Source organism: Aythya ferina (assembly GCF_964211825.1).
Source record: "Aythya ferina genome assembly, chromosome: Z".
Taxonomy (NCBI): Eukaryota; Metazoa; Chordata; class Aves; order Anseriformes; family Anatidae; genus Aythya; species Aythya ferina.
The window spans coordinates 56,418,620-56,437,905 of record NC_140299.1 but is presented as its reverse complement, the minus strand read 5'-3'; positions in this window follow the sequence as shown (position 1 = coordinate 56,437,905).

Here is a 19,286-nt window from a genome sequence, read left to right as displayed (position 1 = left end):
TGACATTCCTGTTTTACTTTTACCCATTGCTCTACTCCAGGCATGCAAGTTATTCCAGCAATTCTTTGTAATCCCAGAGATGCTGCAGGTCTGTGCTTGAACATGAGTTATCCATTCTGCATCAGTTTATGTACATAGACGTAATCTTTCTTTATTCTTTTTGAAATTCAGATGTGAAATCATGTTGAATTGCAAGGTAGTTAGCCTACTCTTCTCCCCATAAAAATCATTTCATAATATAAATGCATTAGCTTCTAATTAATTAAAATTAATATTTAACAAAATCAATGGTGATTAATTAATTGCTAGGATTAAAGGTAATCTAAGAACAAGATAAAATATTTTCACAAGTCCCTGCTTTTCCTAAAGCCATTAAATGTCAAAAAATAGACAGGACATTACATTCTGGATATTGCAAGAATATGCCTTGTCATAGTTAAACATAAGGACCATTGGTACATTTTATTTGCCTGAAGAAAGAAAGAAACCCACAAATTATCTCTACAGTTCACGTAATACAAAATACTACTTTCCTAGTTTCTTAATGTCAGCAAATGAGCTTTTGTCTCTGGTAACACATTAAAGCTGTGTTTTCATTTCGCTGTAGCAAGGGCTACACGTTTCTCGTACTTATCACCTGGGCCTCTGTCACACTGCATATTCAGTTTTTCAGGTGAACACTTCTGAGCTGGACATTAACTGGCAGGTATTAGCTGACATTAAACTCTAGCAGGTACCATTAGCAGGCTCCATCACAACTGTCATATAAAATGCCTCAGTTATGTACTATACTTATGTGGCAAGGCTTTGGCAGCAGGTGGCTGCAGGGGTAACCTTTGTGAAAAAAATCCTGCAGCTGCCTCATGTTAGATAAAAGGCAGTTTCAGCCAGCTCCAAAAGGGACCTACTGCTGGCCACAGCTGAGCCAGTAAGTGACCCTGGTTGGGCCTGTGAGAGAAGGTTTAAGAAAGGGAAAAAACTGCTGCACAACAGCAGCCGGGAGAGAGCGAGGAGTGAGAACCAGCCCTGCAGCCCCCAGGTGAGTACAGCAGGAGGGCAGGAGGTGCTCCAGGCAGGTAGCAGCAGTTACGCTGCGGCCCATGGAGAGCCCCCGCAGGAGCAGGCCCCGGGCCGGAGCTGCAGCCCGTGGAGAGGAGCCCATGCAGGAGCAGGGGGTCTGGGGGGAGCTGCCACCCACCCGTGGGGGACCCGTGCTGGAGCAGTTTGCTCCAGGGGAATGGATGAATGAATGGATGGATGGACCCCGTGGGACGGAGCCATGTGGAAGCAGTGCTTGAAGAGCTGCAGCCTGTGTGCAGCCCCCGCAGGCTCAGTTTGGGAAGAATGGCATCCCTGGGAGGGACCCCACGGGGAGCAGGGGCAGAGAGGGACCATGAGGGAGTGGCAGAGACCAAGTGTTAGGGACTGACTGCAGTCCCCATTCCCTGTTCCCTTGTGCCACTTGGGGGGAGGAGGTGGAAGAGGGTGGGTGGGGGAAGGTGTTTTTATTTTTTGTTTTGTTTTGTTTGTTTGTTTATTTCTCGCTGCTCTAGCTTGTTAGTAATAGGTAATAAATTTTATTAATCTCCCTACTTGGTTTTGCCTATGACGATAAATGTTGAGTGATCTCCCCATCTTTATCTCAACCCTTGAGCCCTTTTCATCACAGTGTTTCCCCCTTTCCCTTTGAGGAGGTGGAGTGAGGGGGTGGTTGCGGTGGAGCTCAGGTGCCCACCAATAAATAAATAAATAAATAAATTAATTAATTAAATATTGTGTAAATATTTCAAAATGTTGATATTACTGAATTTCTTTTGGGGAAAGAAAGCTTAGTTTACTAGTTTACCTCAGTCACATGTTGTCATGTGGCTTATATGATAAGAAAGCACTTCCCAAGCCTAACCAGAAGTTTACTATAGTTCAGGCGTGTTACTTGCTGGCCTGTCAGCAGTGGACATAGCTAAAAGTAGCTTTTGTTTTTCCCTACATTGGCCTTCAAAAGATAGGCCAGTGTGGGAAACAGGTATTCTCTCAAGGATACCTGTTGTCTTCTTTACACTTTTAGGAGTCGTGTTGTTGTTCCAAACCTCCTTGTTCAGATGCAAGAGGAATTATATCCCCTAGATTTACCCAGTCTGTTATCCCAAGTAGATTCCACCTGAAAGGAAGATTGAGTTATACTCAGCTACATCAACTGACAACCCAGTAAGCACGCAGGAAATTACACATAAACTGAAGAACTGAGTTTTCAAAATATGAAATGACCAGCTGAAGTAAATTTATCTAAGCAAAAGTATCTATTAATGCCTGTAGGATAATACAAAACTGATAACTGAAAAAGCATTCTGTACAACCACTTGACATTGATTAGAAGTGCTCAAACAGCCTCTACAGGTGGAAACAGAACTCAGACAAAGTGATGGTGAAGTGCTTAATGATTTGTACAACCTTGATCAGACAGCATAATGTCTTAATTTAGAATGGATAATTTTATTTTTATTATTATGCTTCTTTCTCTTCTAATTCAAGAGCATGAAATATTCTTAACTTACTACACTGAGAGATGAAGAAGAGAAAAAATCATATAGTTAGCCATCTGTTATATCAAAAAATAGCAATTTTCTTTAAAGAGAAGAATTGCACACCAAAATTTCAGTATTGCCAGATGACAGCCACTTCTACTTAAACTTAGCACCCTAGAAACCTTTCATTATCTTATTCTCAGTCTCTGACCTCTCTGTATTCTGTGTAGGTGTAGGTATTACTACTGTATAACAAAGATTTGGGGCTACAAGTTGTTTGTAAGTGCTTACAGTGCTACACTTTCTTTACAGTTATTTGAGGCCAAAGGCATATGATACTGTGCAAGTGCATGTACTGCTGCCTGCAGCATGACACCCATGTCAAGTCCTCTGCCATATCTATGATATGTTGTCTTCTCTGCCCTCTCTTTTTCCAGAAGGAGTGGGCATTTCTCTAGGTCTACACATAGCAGTATTTTCTCTGAAAGTAGCTGGTAAACATAAATAATTCTCTCTAAGTAAGACTAGAAGTCACAAAAGATAACAATTTACTTATTCAAAGATGTAGTCTGTTTTAATTAACTTCAGGGATCACAAAATTTAATGAAGTCTACACCAGTCTCATTTCCCCAGTTTCTAGTCAATGCTTTAACATGATTTCTCCTTGCTTTCAGCAATATTCCCTCCCCATCCCCAAAAGCAAATAAATAAACAAAACAACAACAACAACAACAAAACAACAACAATAATAATGGTGATAATAATAATATAATAATAATTAATACATCAGGGTTCCCTTTTCCTTTGTATTTCATGAAGAAAGGGAAGAGACTCCCTATCACTTGGAAACTTTGTACTACACATAGAAGTGTGAGGGAGAGACAAAGATGTGATCTCCACCAGTAGGCCATTCTGTTGTCCATGAAATAAAAATATTTATTTTTATATTTAAAATTTTATATTTACCACACTGATTTAAAAAAAAAAAAAAAAAAAAAAAAAAAAAAAAAAGCTTTATAAAGATAGGTGGGAAAGTTATAAGCTTTACAAGAAACAGATCATCTGATGAAAGTTAAGGCTTTCAATAATATGCAGTAAATAATTTTATTTTTAAGTCCAGGTACATAGTTATTTACACAAAAGTTTTCAGAGAAAATCTTGCTATCCATCTTCATGAAATGCCATTCAAGCTAGTGGTTCGCAAGGATGGAGCTTCTACAATGAATTTTACCTGGCTTGGAACCAGAACCTCAAGCAAGTGCTTGACCAAATTTTGGGTTGGTTTATCTTGGCAAAAATTTTCATGCTGATCTACAAAAATCTTTCCAGACAAAGCCTTCTTGAAGAACAGTCTATATAGCAAAAACTTTCAATTTTTCAAACCTGGGTTTTCTGAAGCAAAGTGAAAGATGTGTGTCCATTAAAAAAATCCCAGATGAACCTCCATGTCTAATATTAAAGCAGGCAGTTTTTGTAGTCTTTCATGTTAGTTTCCCCAAAGGGGCAAACATTAGATAATTTTATGCTTAGAATAAGTCTACAATTAAAAACATGAATTTAACAGTCAGTTTTTAATTTAATTGATTGCAAAATTATGATTTTTCTGTGAAATTCCATAAAAAAATCCCTCAGGCAAATGAAATACCGATATCAATATTTGATTTATGATTGTAAACTTAGATTTAATTACTACAAATCCTATTTCTACCAGCTTCAAGCATGATCTAGATGAAATTTTAATTTGTAATGTATTTTAAGCACTAATGTTTAGACTAATTAAATTTTATTAGTGTCAGGATATGAAGTTAATTTAAAATAAAGATGGTTTCTTTTTTTCAAGTAGTCTAATGTTTATTAAATGTAAATGTTATTAAAGTTATTTGAATTGCATAAACAGGACATAAGCTTCCCTCACTTGACTTCAAATGTCATTGCTTCTCACACTGTTATTTTTTTTATATATATCATGAAAGAGCAACACTGTAAGTATTCAGCTACATTGGTAATCTCAGCATATAGTCTGCAATGACTTTGAAAGTATACAGGAAAGCAGAAATAATTATGCTTTAAGTTCACACTTAAATAATGAATATCATTCCTTTCAGGCATGTTTTGCAGGATTGTATTCAATAAATTATTCTAGCTTCTCCCCTTCACTTTCGTATGAATCTCAATTATCTCACACAGAGGGGAATTAAAGAGTAAGACAGCAATGAAATGGCAAACTAGTCCTTCTAAGAGGAAGAAGAAGAGTCAAAGAGGAGAGGTATGAGTCAAAGAGTAAGAGAAGGTGACCACTATTAATTTCTTTATTTTTATTTTTTGCTGGTAACATGAAGAGCTTCTGTGTAAAAGCAGTTATTTAAAGGTGGAAGGCAAGGAAAAAGGTATGGCACAAAATGTGATTTCTGAAACAAACTGGAAGAAATACAGAAAGTTATTTCTTTTCATCCCATTTTACATTAATGGTAAGACTGTGGATGTTGAATAATTTTTGACAGGGTTTTTGGAAACAGTATTTGCCCACTTCTCATTAAAGCCCTTACTATTTTAAGATTTTAATAATCTTCATTACACTTAAAAGTGATACAATCATCAACCACATGACAAGCATGAAAAGCCTCTCAAGAAATCTCTGCTAAACTTTTTTCTTTGTCTTACATTGGTGATAATATTCTTCATGATATTAGGCTAAACATCAAGGCATTGTTTTCTAAGGAGCCTCCTTGTGCTTTGCTAATGCTGAAGAGTTTCTGTTCTTGAATTACCTCCTGTCTGGTTGACTCAATGCAAATCCAGGAGAACACTATCTCTCTTAATTGTATAAACCCTTCATTTATTTAAACTTTCAATTTGAAAATAAGATCATAGCCTATAGGTTGTTCTTTTTTTTTTTTTTTTTTTTTTTTTTTTTTTTTAATCTTTCATTTTATATAAGTAGTATTATCAAGCAATCTTAAGGCTTATTCTCTGTGGTCCAGCACTCATCACTGTTTCCCAGAACCAGACATAAGGTATGATTACAGTTTGCCAATCGATTAATGAAGAAGGAAAAAAAAAAAAGATATTATGGATGTCAGGGTCTCACTTATTGGAGGGCATTTGTTCCTCAGATCTAGTAGATCAAAATCTTTTTTTTAATGACCAATACTCTGAAGAGTTTTTTATTTTAATAAATGAATTGGCATCTCTACCCATCTCCAGTTCTTATCTCAGAAGTCTAGAATATACAGGTATTATCTCAGCAGAAACTTGTTTGCACTTCTCAGAAGATTCTGATCTCATTTAAGCAATGCCTTGATCATTCCTCAAAATCTTTATTTTACAGTGCTGCATTCACAATTTTAAAGCCTTTTTTTTCCCCAAGCAATAACTACCTGCGTTACATCTCAGCTGCCATTCTTTCACATGGCTATGATATCTGGCTACATCTTTCATTAATAGCTCAAGCTCAGTTGTTTCAGTGCATTGACCATTCTCTTTTTAAAGGATTCTTTTCAAACTTCTTTGTTTCTTTATTTAAAGTTGAACTGCATTTTTTTTCACTGTATAAACAGTAACAGTTCTAATATTCTCATCCAAAAAAACATCATATAAGTCCTACAACATATTCTAGGTTATTCCCTGTTGTAAAACTGGGGAGAGAACACCATGTGTGACATTTGGGTGGCATAAAGATTACTGTTTCTATTTTTTAAATATTGGCAAATATTTGCTTTTCATTATCTTCCAGGCTGCACTATTTAGAATGTTGAGAAGGACAGAGAGACACACAGAGACAGACACAGACAGAGATGCACAGAAAGAGAAACAGAGCTGTGAAAATGTGGTTTGATGGACATCACTTCCCATACATGCTCCAGAAAGCAAGAATATTGACACAGGGAGAAAAAAGTGAGAGAATGTTGACAGCCTAAATGATCAGCACAGTGGGTTTCATGCCAGGCTCTCACAGTGCTACTGCTGTTTACCTGTGTCCCTTCCCAGTTACTGCTGAGAGAACTCCTGTGTTAGTATTATTGTATGTACTTCTGTCTGTTTTCTGCTCTTGTCTCATTACAATTGAACACTCATTATCGTTGAGGATGCAGAAACTTAGGCCAATTAACTATATGCAAAAGCATTTTTATTTATTTATTTGTTTGTTTGTTTGTTTTCCATATAAACCATGGTTTACCTTCTTATCTGATTGCCTTCATATGGGAAGATTATCGTGGATGGACTGCTAAGTCCCAGTTTCAATACACAACTTCTTTTTCATATGCATGCTAGCTGCATTTCTTTCACTCAGTCTATTACAGTCTGTTTTATGCAAGACTCATGAAGGTATCTGGGAGAGGAGTGACTGATCTCTAATGTAACTCCACCATGAACATTGTTTCACACACCCGAACAATGAGACGTGCCAGGATTAAGCATACAGTTTGTACAATTTTTAGCCCCAGACACGGTGAAACATAAAATTGAAAATTTAGCTGGAAGTGTGAAATAAGTGGGATGAGATTTTTATTTATTTATTTATTTAGAGAAGAATTGGAAACAGCTTTAGGAGAGAGAATTTATATACTGTTCTCACAGAAGGACAGCAGGCATTGGTAGGGAGTTTAAAACATGGAGAGACTGCCAGGAGAAGAGAAGAGGAGTAAGTACACAGAAAATGAACATGACTGAAAAAAAATAAAAAGGAGTATAATGAAAACAGATACTGTGAATGAACAAGTCAATTACTTCCAGTGAAACGTAGAGAGCAGGCTAAATCTTGGATTTGGATTTTGTATTAGGAATATTAAGAAGAATAAAATCAGAGTAATTGTAATCTATGTAAGCTAAAGTAAAAGAAATATGAAGACTGTGTTTGGAGATGCTTAACTTTATGGAGACCTGGTAAACAATCCCTTAATTTCTAATGACACAGAAATAATTTAATTTATACCAGTATATCTATCAATGGACTTCTGTGGACATGGCTTAATGGGACTGAGATATTTTCCTAAGAGGAAAATGAATAACAACCAAAAAATAAAAATAAAAATGAAGCAATATGACAATGATTTAGGAATCGCTGTTAAAAGACCTATATGAAAATAACAAGAATATTTTAGCATCAGTAGATTTTTTGAGAGTAGAAATTTTCAAAATGTATTCGAATCTGATTTGTCAAACTTCCATAGAACTGAACAAACCTCTGATTTTTTTCTTATAATTTTGAAAGTTTCCTCTTTTCTGTCATGTAGCCTTTGCAGGAAAAACTTTAAAGACTTTCCCATATCTTGTTTTCTACAAGAAAATAACTTATTGGAATTGAATGCAAGGATCACATAAATCACAGGAAATGTGGTTTTACTACAAAGGTTTATAATACAGTATACATGTCATGTAAAATTATGAAACTACAACTTTCAGCCAATAAACTACAGTCTAATTAACTGCTACAAGTCAATAGGGTATTCTTTGCCTTCTCTGTTAATGGTAACATCAACTACTCTCAGTTTGTGACTGCTGGTTGTTTGTGTTCAATATTTTCATAAATACATCTTTTGAAGGGTCTGTTAATCAGTGTTGAGAAATATATATATAAAATGTTTCAGTTTAGGGAAAATAAATAGGCAAATGTAAACTGAGTAAATATAAACTAAGATCTATGTGTCATCATACTGTTTTTAAAAAGTAAAAGTCCTGATAAATGTTGATATTAAAGACTCATTTTGAATTCTTCCTCACTATTTTATAGAGTCAGTTAATATATTCTATATCTATTTTAAAGGTAAGCATATCAGGCACAGGAAACTTGTACAACAGGTTCAGAAAAGCACACTCTTAATCAGTCACAAATCCCCACCTGGGGATTCATTATCAGATAGACTATATTATATTACAGAAGGGGGTAAAAAGGGACTATGGAGAGTTAATTTAGCAGACCCACACATTTTGAAAAAGAGCACAAACCATTAAAAGTAGCTTTTATTCAAAATCCTGAATAAAACAAAAATAAATCCATCTATCAGCTCCTCAGAATAATCCTTTCATCTTGGAACATGTCCCACTTGAGGAAGACCTATAGAGGAATATTTCTTACTGAGGGCTTGTCTACAAGGGAAACTTTCCAGTGTAAGTTACTATGAATTAAACTCATGTCAAAACTTTATGAGTACTACCTTCCTAGCATAAACATCTGTAGTTGTTTATATAGAGCTTTTTCAAAAAGAAACTTAATTTGACTAAGACTACATACCTGTAGCACCCATCCAACACTTTGTTTTCAAACTGTTTGACCCAGAGGCAGATGGTAAAACGAGAATCTCACAAGTCAGCACCATTATTATGATGCCCTGGAGTAAATTTTCCCTGTATTATTTTATATTCCTGAAGCAATTTATAAAAGCCTTCCTGATAGCATTTAAGAGCTACTTATTTGTCTGAAAGAAGCATCTCATTGGAGTTGATACATATATACGTATAGATATATAGATACATATATACACATATATATATGTGTGTGTATGTATGTATTTATTTATTTATTTATCTATCTTTTTTTTTTTTTTTTTTTTTTTTTTTTTCCCTGGGAAACTTAATGTCATGATCAAATTCAAAACCTATTTGTTATCTCTTTTTGGTTCAGAAATTCTGCAGATCCCAGTGGAATTATTCCTTGTGTTTTTGTTTGTTTGTTTGTTTGTTTGTTTTGTTTGTTTTAGGTTCAATACACTCTATTTGCTATCTCAGAATTATTTCCAAAACAAAAAGATAAGTTTAGCACATGACCTTTTAAATAATGTGTTGCATAACTGTTATTTATGCAGGAAGCCCAGAGAAGACCCAGAACAAGCAAATCTTTTTTTAAGCTTCCAATGAAATCACGCTCACTTGGTAAAGCAGACCAAGAAAGATGTTCTACTGTCACCAGTGCAGCCATATCCTGTGCTATATGGACAAGGCTTTTCATTGCAAGATGACAGGTTAAGCCAAGAAGCTAACTCTTCAGTCCTATATGTTTGGCTGTTATGCTTACCCAGACTCCAGGCTTTATTTTCTCTTCTGTATTTGTGTAGAGAAGGGTAGAGATTCATATTGATTTCTTTTTTCCTCTTAAGGAGCATATAACCATATAAACATTTGACCAGGTTGCATTTTTTTTTAATGCTCTTCGGTATACAGAAGTCTGTGAATAGTTAGTTCAGGGGAAAGGTGTTAGACTAGATTGCTCTACTGATATTGCTTATTTCAGGCTTCTGTTTTGAGAAAAGGAGATAGACTTGGACCCGAGTTATTCATCTTAGCCTCATTCGCATCTGAGTTGCAAAGGTTAGGTGCAAAATCTTTGTACCCTATAACCAGTTGTCATGTAAACCATTTTCTCTTCTGCTCTTTAACTTCATATACTACCTGTCAGATTGTATTTCCACACTTAAATATAAAAAGATTGTTCTTTTTCTCTAGAATAGACAGAGAAAGTGATCAAAAATGCTTTAACCTCTTTCAAGAAAGAATTAACTTCCTTCCCCTTAGACTTCATCTTTCTCTCCCTTTTTATTATAGAACTACTCAATAAGTAGTAGTGGAGACAGTCATTTAAAAATAACTTCAAGGGCATCACATTTGTTGACAGTCAAATAGAAAACAGTTTTATCTCTTTCTCACTTTATCATCTTTATTGACTGTGTCACTGGTAAGTGTAAAAGCAACTTTGGATCTCACAAAGCTGCCTTCATGAATGAGCTGTGATGTTCTACACAGTTTCAGTGCTCTGAGTGAGAGGAGGCTTTTAGGAAAGCAGCTTAGAAGTAACAAAGAATTTGCCTCATAATATTTTATCATTCCTCAGACAGAAACACTGTGTATGTGTGTGTGTGTCTCCCCATTGTATTACATTGTCAAAGGCTAGATGCAATTGATAAAAGAAGTCTTGAACTGATATGGCTAAGACAAGGCAAACTATTTGACTATGTTCTGATTCAAATTGTGTTGGTGATCTAAACTGCAGAAATACTTTTCTTTCTGTGACTTAGCTTAGCAGATGATAATATTTCCCTGAAGGGAACAGATTTTATTTATTTATTTATTTATTTATTTATTTTTCAATGCATCTATCACAAATAAGTAGTTTTCTTTGTGTTTACTAAGCAAGAAAAAAAAAAGGCAGATCTTACTTTGCTCATTTAAATAAATACAACTTTCAAAATTATTCTATCAAAATAGTGCTGAATTTGACTGTCCAACCTAGAAAATTCTGTGATTCTGTGATTCTGTGTTTGGCTGTTAATTTATATACCACAGAGCACATTTTCTTTGTTTCCTTCATTATGATTACACAGCAAATCTGATGAAAAGTCCCTATTCACTTTTCAGGTTTATGACCAAGAATCATTTTCAGACCTTTGTGTGAATAAACAATTGAACTTACAATCTTTTCTCACAGAACTTTTGAATACTATGTTCAGTGTAATTTAATTAATTTTTATTTTAGAATTGTGTGTTATTTTCCATTTATAATATTATAATGTTGTAGAAAATAAAATCCAAGAAACAAAATAAAAAACATTGAATCAAGTGGAAATTACTATACTCAAGCAGAATCAAAGGTATTGCTTACTGTTATGCAAATGACACTCACTTCTGACATTTCAGATAAATAACCTATCTTTTAAATTTATTTTCTCAGACCTTTTTATTTAAAAACCATTCAAGCAAACCTAGCTAACTAAATTCAAACTGTAATTAGCCTTTTTGAGCTGAAAGTCTACAAGAACTTCCAAGTCCATAGATAATTGGAAATGTCTAAGCATACAATAGGTGTCCCTGGTCATTAGTATTGCGGATGACAGATGCAAAATTGTGCCCAATTAATCTTATGATAGCCTAGACAAACTAGCATGTAGATGTTATTGTAAGTTTCCACATTTAGAATCCTCCTCTAGAATTTATTTTATTTTTTTATTTTTATTTAAATATGAATTATTATTTGCTTAACATTTATTATATTATATTGATATATATGTAATGTTATATGTATGATAGTATAAGTATATAGTATGAAGAATAATTTTTATATGAATCTTACACAGCCAGCAATAAAATGAATATCTATTAAGTTGTTCCATTCCCTAAACTCTCTAATAACAAGTTTTCTGAAATTGCATTAGATGTATACACAATAAATTAGTGTTTTCTCTCTCCAGGATCAAAGTTTTACTTAAAATAGTATTTCACTGCATTTGCAAATATGATTTAAAAGGTTTTGTCAAGACATTATATATTGTTTCTGATGATTTTACAAACTCATCTTCACTTTTACATACCAATTTCTTTAAGAAAAACTAAAGACCAAACTGTCTTTTCCTCTAGAAACATATCAGATATGGACTTCTTTTTGTTGAAAGTTCTTGTTGTTGAGTTGTTGAAAGAGTAAAGTTATAACATACAAAATATTTTTAAAAATACATTTTAAAACAAACATACCAAATAAACAAACAAGAAAAACACAAAAAAACAAACCTCCTTAGGATTGATTTAGACAAGCCCTGGGGTTCTGTTAGGCAAGATATTTTTAACAGAATCAAAAAGGAAAATTTAAAAAATCAGTCTCCAGATAAATCATTATATCTTAGCTTGTTTTCTCTTGTTATGTAAAAGCATGCCTAACCCCAAATTTTAGTTCTGTCACATTATATGAAATATCCTAAAATAATCATTATAAATGATAGGCATATCTACTAAAAGAATACAAAAAATCATATTTTTTGTTAATTGTTTTTACAGTCATTTGGCTACCGTTATATTTAAGTTGGGATGCATGTCTTGGGATGCATGACAGTCCTTTCTGTCTATTAATTTAAGCAATCTATACTAAATTTATTGTGAAAATGAAAAGGCTTTATGCAGTAAGATAAGGTATACCATTATTACAGATGTTTTTCAAAGAGTTCTCCCATGCTAGAAATGCATTCTATACCAAAAGTAGAGGAGGCAATATGCTCAGGTACTGCTGCAGCATTCTGTAGTGCACGTTACTGGTGTGTACTAAGAGCATCTATACCAGAGGGTAATGGCCTTGTCCCCTCCTGCCCTGGGGCTGGCAGAGACAGCACACCCTGGTGCAGGCCCACAGGAAAAGTCCCCAGGCCACTAGCATGTGCACATCCACCTTCCCCAGCCCCAGCATGGCCCCTCTGCCCACCTGGCACCCGTACCCCCACCCTGGCCCCTTGCCTGACCACAGGGCCCCTGCTTACTTACTACTCCTTCTTGGGGCTGTCTGCATGCACCAGTGCCCACAGACTCATTCCACTGGCACCCACTCTCACAGCCCCTCCATGAGTGCCAGTACAGGACCTCTGCCCACCTGATGTTCATGGTCTGACTCCAGTAGCTGGCATTGAGTGCCCACTGCTCCCATGCACACAGGACATTAAAAAGTAAGAAAGGATTAAATGAGAAGACAGGAGAGACAGCACTGACCAGGCGCAGGGCTCTGCCAGACAGTCATGCTGACAACCCCATTTCACACACAAAGCAACCTTTTATCCCCCTTTCTGACAGCCCCCTCTCTGCACCTCGCTGCTTCCCTTCTCCTGCAGATCCCCCAAGGGTTTGCAGAGCTCTGCCCATCCCTGCATTCCTCACAGCCCAGGCCCCTGGTTCACAGCTCTACCATCTGCCCAGACAGGACTGATCTTCCTGGAAGTGATTCCTGTAGTTTTTCCATAGCCGATCAACCAGCGTGACTGAGAGATTTGTTTTTGTCATTGTCTCCATGTCATTCTGTCAGGTCTGTGTCTCAGTATATTCTGGTTTTTGGTTTCCTTTTATCCCTTAGTTTCCCAACAGACCAGATCCCCAATCAGATAATCTTGCTGGAATAAGCCTTCTCACCCTATTTCATTTCATCACCAATCCATGTAGTTTACCAGGTTTGGTTCCCATCACTTATATTCTGTTGGTTGGGTGTCTGTCCCTGTGCAGTTTTGTCTACCGCTTCCTCCCTTTCTTATTATTCATTGTTGCATTGAAAATGATTCTGGACCAGATACCCAAAAAGGAGTAGACACTGTTCTTCCGCACACTCAGACTGCAAAAGGTAGCCTGGTACCAGGGATGTCTTTGTACTAGAATTCCCAATGGCTTGAGGATCAATAAAAGGCATGTTACTCTGCACAAAATGTCAGTATCTATGCAGACATTGCTAGGAAATAAGCATATCAGACCTGCAGAAAACACCTTTGTTTGATCAAAAGAACTGCAGTGAACAAGAAATTTCTTTACCTTCCACCTCCTCTACTTAAACATTCTGCATAAGAGCTGCCTGTATCTTGAGTTCAGCAAAAGCTATCAATTGATTCAAACTTGCACAAATTACATGTTGCCTGGAATTGTCTTTCTCTTAATAATTTATTTAGTTGAAAATCTCCATATATTTCAAATGTCCCCTTAGTTCAGGTCAAAAATAGTTGCCACGATATATAATGTCAGGTTGTTTTGTTTCCTTATCATGAAATCTTCTGTGTATTACAAGTATAAACTAAGTAATTTTATTTCAACTCCAAGTGCTGAGAATAAGTCTTTCCAGAAATGTTCATTTTCTGGTAGGCAATTCTGTATATTTTAATTAACCTTATCACTATATATCTAATTATTTCTGACTACACTGTCCTCTACAGAACTCAGATAACATAAAAGACATATTTACACCAGTAATTCATTTTTCTTAGCAGAAAGTCTAGACTACTTGCAAAGCAAAAGCAAATTTCAGTGGAAGACAGAGCTGAAAAAAAAAAAATTACTAACAGACTAACTAACCTATCTAAATTGCTAAGTGTGCTAAGTGATACCAGATTCTGAGTAAAAATATATATGTCTCATGCAAAATTAAGGTTTTATCCTCCAAAGCCTTTGATCTTTTTGCAATTTTACTGCAAAATGCAGTGTTATTTATTTCCCCTGGACAATTACTCTAAGTGCATTTACACAGAAGTGCAGAAGTTTGCAGGGACTTAAAATTTTAACCTTAAAATTTTGGAGCAGGTATCTCATCTTTGCATCATTGAGTGTTGTGGCCAGCATACTGGTAAGGACTGGAACTTTTCAGTTTGGCAACTGAGTGCTACAAATATTTAAATATAATAAAATGAATGGAATCTAAACAAATCTATGAGCATGTTTTGATCTGAACTAACACAGACATTTAGGGTTGAGTAGAGTTAACTGCTTGCTCTAAAAGGGGCATTTGGAAAGCAGAGGCAAAAAAATTACTGATTGAAAAAGACAGTATTTCCCAGAAAAAGAAGGGATGTTAATTAAATGTATGGCTAACTTAAGGAATGTTAAATATTCTTCAATATCTTTTATTATGTCATACTGCATGTAAAAGTTCCCATCTACTTCACTAGTTTTAACAATTGGTTAGCCCTAGAAAGATCAGGCATATTGGCTAGACGGTCTTTGAAGGCCCCTTCCAACCGAACTATTGTATGGTACTCCTATTCTATTCTATTCTATTCTATTCTATTCTATTCTATTCTATTCTATTCTATTCTATTCTATTCTATTCTATTCTATTCTATTCTATTCTATTCTATTCTATTCTATTCTATTCTATTCTATTCTATTCTATTCTATTCTATTCTCTCCTGTCCTGTCCTGTCCTGTCCTGTCCTGTCCTATTTAGATTATAGCTATAAAACAATGTCTGACAAAGGCTTGTAGGAGATCGAGAAATGCAGCAGCATTATTTTTATTAATGTATTCCTGCTTTAACTGCTATGAGGGCATTGCAACATACTGAATAGATGTCTAAGAAGGCTGAATGGACTCTGAAGATGACAGGCAAAGGACACAAACTGAAAAACAGGAAATTTTAGCTAAATATGAGAAAACACTTCTTTACTGTGAAGGTGACAGAGCACTGGAACAAGTTGCACACAGTTTGTGGAGTTTCCTTCTCTGGAGATCTTTAAAACCCACCCAGATCCATGCTAGATGACCCTGTTCGGCAGGGAGGCTGGAATAGATGATCTTTAGAAGTCTCTTTCAACTTCAACTATTCAGTGATTCTGTGACAGCTTTCTCAGACTGGTGACTTGATACGCCAAAATCCTTAGTAACTAGCTTCGTAGCAGCCCTGTATACTACATATTTATAACAGGACATTGATATCTGGTAAGTGTTACACAAGCAACACACTCTCAGAATTGTGTTGCTATCTTATAGAATGGGGAACACTTTGGGCCATTAAATCCTAATGTTTCCCAACAATACAACCACTTCAATGAAGGATTTATCTATTTATTTATTTATTTATTCATTTATTTATTTATTTTCTGATTTTGGCTCAAGACAGCTAGAGAGAGAGAAGGAATTACCACTTGAAATGTCTTCAGCTGTGAAGGAATATATGTTTGGAAGACAAGTTTATATAAAACAGAGACATCCTTGACAATATATTTAAATACGAATCTTATCCTCAATACAGAAACAAAGGGATTATCCCCCATTGACTTCTTGTATCAATTTTTATGAAGACAGAGTAACAGGTCAGATTATGTCTTCTATTCTGAATCTGCCATAGTGTATGTAACATTTCTGAGTCATTGGCAATAGTATTTGAAACTGAATTTCAATTTCTACCCAAATGGTGAAAATAAATATATATATATATAAAGAAATATATATATATATCTAAAGAAATATATATATATATATTTTTTTTTTTCTGGTATATAAACATCTAACACAAGAAAATCTAGATTTAGAATCTGAATATGCTACTCTGTAATTACTGGAAAAAAAAAAAAATATTATTTTAACTCACGTCCCAAGAGGCAGACACATCTACTGGAAAGACTATATTTCACAGTAAATAGGCTAACAAACCTTGCATTTTTTTTTTTATTATTTATTTTTTAATTAACCAGTGAGAATGAATCTCTTTTTTAGAAATTAATCTAAAAATTCATGTATGAGACATCATTAAGACTATGCACATTGAAGATTCTGATGACTGATTAAAATTACAGTTGCAAATAGTCACTGAGCTTTGGCTACTATCTGCAGATATTCTCAAATGGTTAAGGGAAGAGGCTAAGAATAAAATATCTCCATTTACACAGATTTTTTCCTCCCCTTTTATGAAGGCAACTTCTTTTTGAAAGATTCTTATGAAGCTGTACTCATACGCTGGAGTGGTGACTGCTGAAATACTGCTCCATTTATGTACTATTGCCTAGCTTTGGTTTTATACTGTAGGTACTGAACAGATATTAAATTATATTTTTATTTTTATCCATAACCGCATAAAAGTTGCCAGTTGCATAACTCTTTAATACAAGCAAGGTAAAAAAAAAAAAACAACAACAAAACAACGTGGTCATTAAAATCCTGTTTCATACATCCAATGGGCTATTGAACTGTAAATAATTTAATATTATATCCTTAATATTTCTTAATATTTCTTACTTCTGTCCCCTTCCCCTCCCCCCCACCCCCAAAAAAAAAGGGGGGGGGAGGGGTCAGGACATAATACAAAAATGTAGTTGATGAAACTGCTGTTCAACAGTATAATTACTGCTAGGTATTTCTGATGAATTCATTTTTGCTGAAGTTTGGAGAAGCAGAAGTACTTGATTTTTTATAAAGAAAAAAACAGGTACAATGATATAATGTTATTAATATCCATATAAATAAGATAGCACTTAGTTCTATTAATATCTAATAATCACTTTCAGGAAGGGCAGAGACGTCACACACAAAAGTTCATTCTCATTACAACTGACTACAGGCAACACCACTGCAGAACCATATTCACATTCAGCATTGCAAATCACATCCATCTACAATCCCCATACTCACTCACTGGAAACTCACTGGAGTGAGGTAATTCACTTGTTATTGTGGCCACTTTTTAAGATCAGAAATAGGAACTCTTCAATGGTCGGGGTTTGTTTGTTTTGCTTTGTTGGTTTTGCTTGTTCTTTTCTTTGTTCTAGGCGTCCTTACTGCAGACCAAATTCAAAATAATTACATTGAAAGTTTAAGAGCAATCTGCAAAGTTTTCTGCTTGTTACTATTACTCTTCAAGAAAACCAGAAATTCTGAAGGGCTATTTTAATTCAATTGTTTAAAGCAAATATCTATAAGTATTATTCTGGTCTTGATATACCCTTTAAAACAGTTATTGGCTTAGAATGGTCTTAGCTCAAATATTTAAATGAAGACATGTAGGCAGCTTTTTCTCAGCAGCAGTGCAAAGTAGCAAGGGGACGAAATAGTATATACAGGTAGAAGGAGATTTTATGTTAAAGTAAAATACTACTGGAATCTGTAAAATTTGCAAACAAAATAAAAGGAATATACTTACAAAAGAGTTTTTTCTTTTCTGCTAGGATATAAGTGACATCAATCAAGAACTGCCTGAAATAACAGATGACATCTGTACATGAAGATGAAATTAAAGAAGGAACTAGGTCAAAGTAAACTGTAACCTGATAAAGCTTAAAGAATGTATAAGGTTACAGAAATTCCCACATCCCTGGTTTTGTTTAGGTTCAATACCAAAACTAGTCCATACTGTCAGGTTGCTCAGAAAAATGTACTACTCCATTCACTTCTAAGATATTTTGTTTCAATTTTCTTGGCTAAAATTCTTATTTACTAACAGTTAACATGCAGCAACATTTTATCAGAATTTCCCCCAAGAATATGCCACTATTGAGATGGATATCACAGAACTGCTGTGTTGCTGGATGGTTGACTGGACTGGAAGTTCCTTCATTTTCTTTTTGACAGTCTAAAAATGTACCCCACCCAGGAAGTTGTTTATGCCCTCAGCATTCAAATACTTGAATTTAGTAAGTATTTTTGTTCAAGACATTAAGTTATATACTTTCTCAGACTCAGTGAAAGTCCTGCAATTCATAACACAAATTTGAAAAGTGTAATTTGGTTCATTAAATGATGGTCTGCTGTCAGTCATTTCTTAAATCAATGCCTCTTCAGCCTAAGTAATATCTTATACCTAGGAGGATGGGAAATCGAAGTTTGATTATGCAGAAACACTGCAGTCCTACTTCAGAAAAAAATTGTTCACTTAAAGGTACCAACAAATACATTTTAAAAAATACACATAGTCTTAAGTTCAGTTTATTTTTATTATAATATAAGCAATCACAGTGTAAGGCACTACTATGAGATGTCAGTTTACAGCTATAGTTTATGGCTGAAGTCAAGAAGCCAACTGTACCCGTTATTGTTATTACAGTCTTGATATAAACTGAATTACTAAACTGACTCTTGTTAGACAAAAGGCACCAGAAAAATTAAATTTCAATAAGTAATATGTATTTTTTTCAGTCAGACCACTATCATGACAGCGCTGTCATTCTGACAGGAGTAACAAAAGCCAGAATAAGAGCAAGCAAAAACTAGAATTGGAAATTCCTTAAGAAGGCTTTCCTTCTGAAAGCAACATTTTTGTGGAAGTAAAGCATGTCTCAGTAATAAACTTGTGGCAAACAAAATAAGATCCATTTTTTGCTAAAATTGGTTAAAATGTCTGCTCATCGTATGTAATCCACATACTGCCTTTCATTATGTAAACTATTAACATTTATGATATTAAGGGACCTGTTAAATTTTGCAGCTTGTACTCAGGAATACTCCAGGACCTCCTTGGCACATGTCCAAGTTTAGTGAGTAAATTGCATAAATGTTACTTATTTCCCCCTTTTTTTTTTTTTTTTTTTTTTTTTTAACTTACAGTACTATATTATA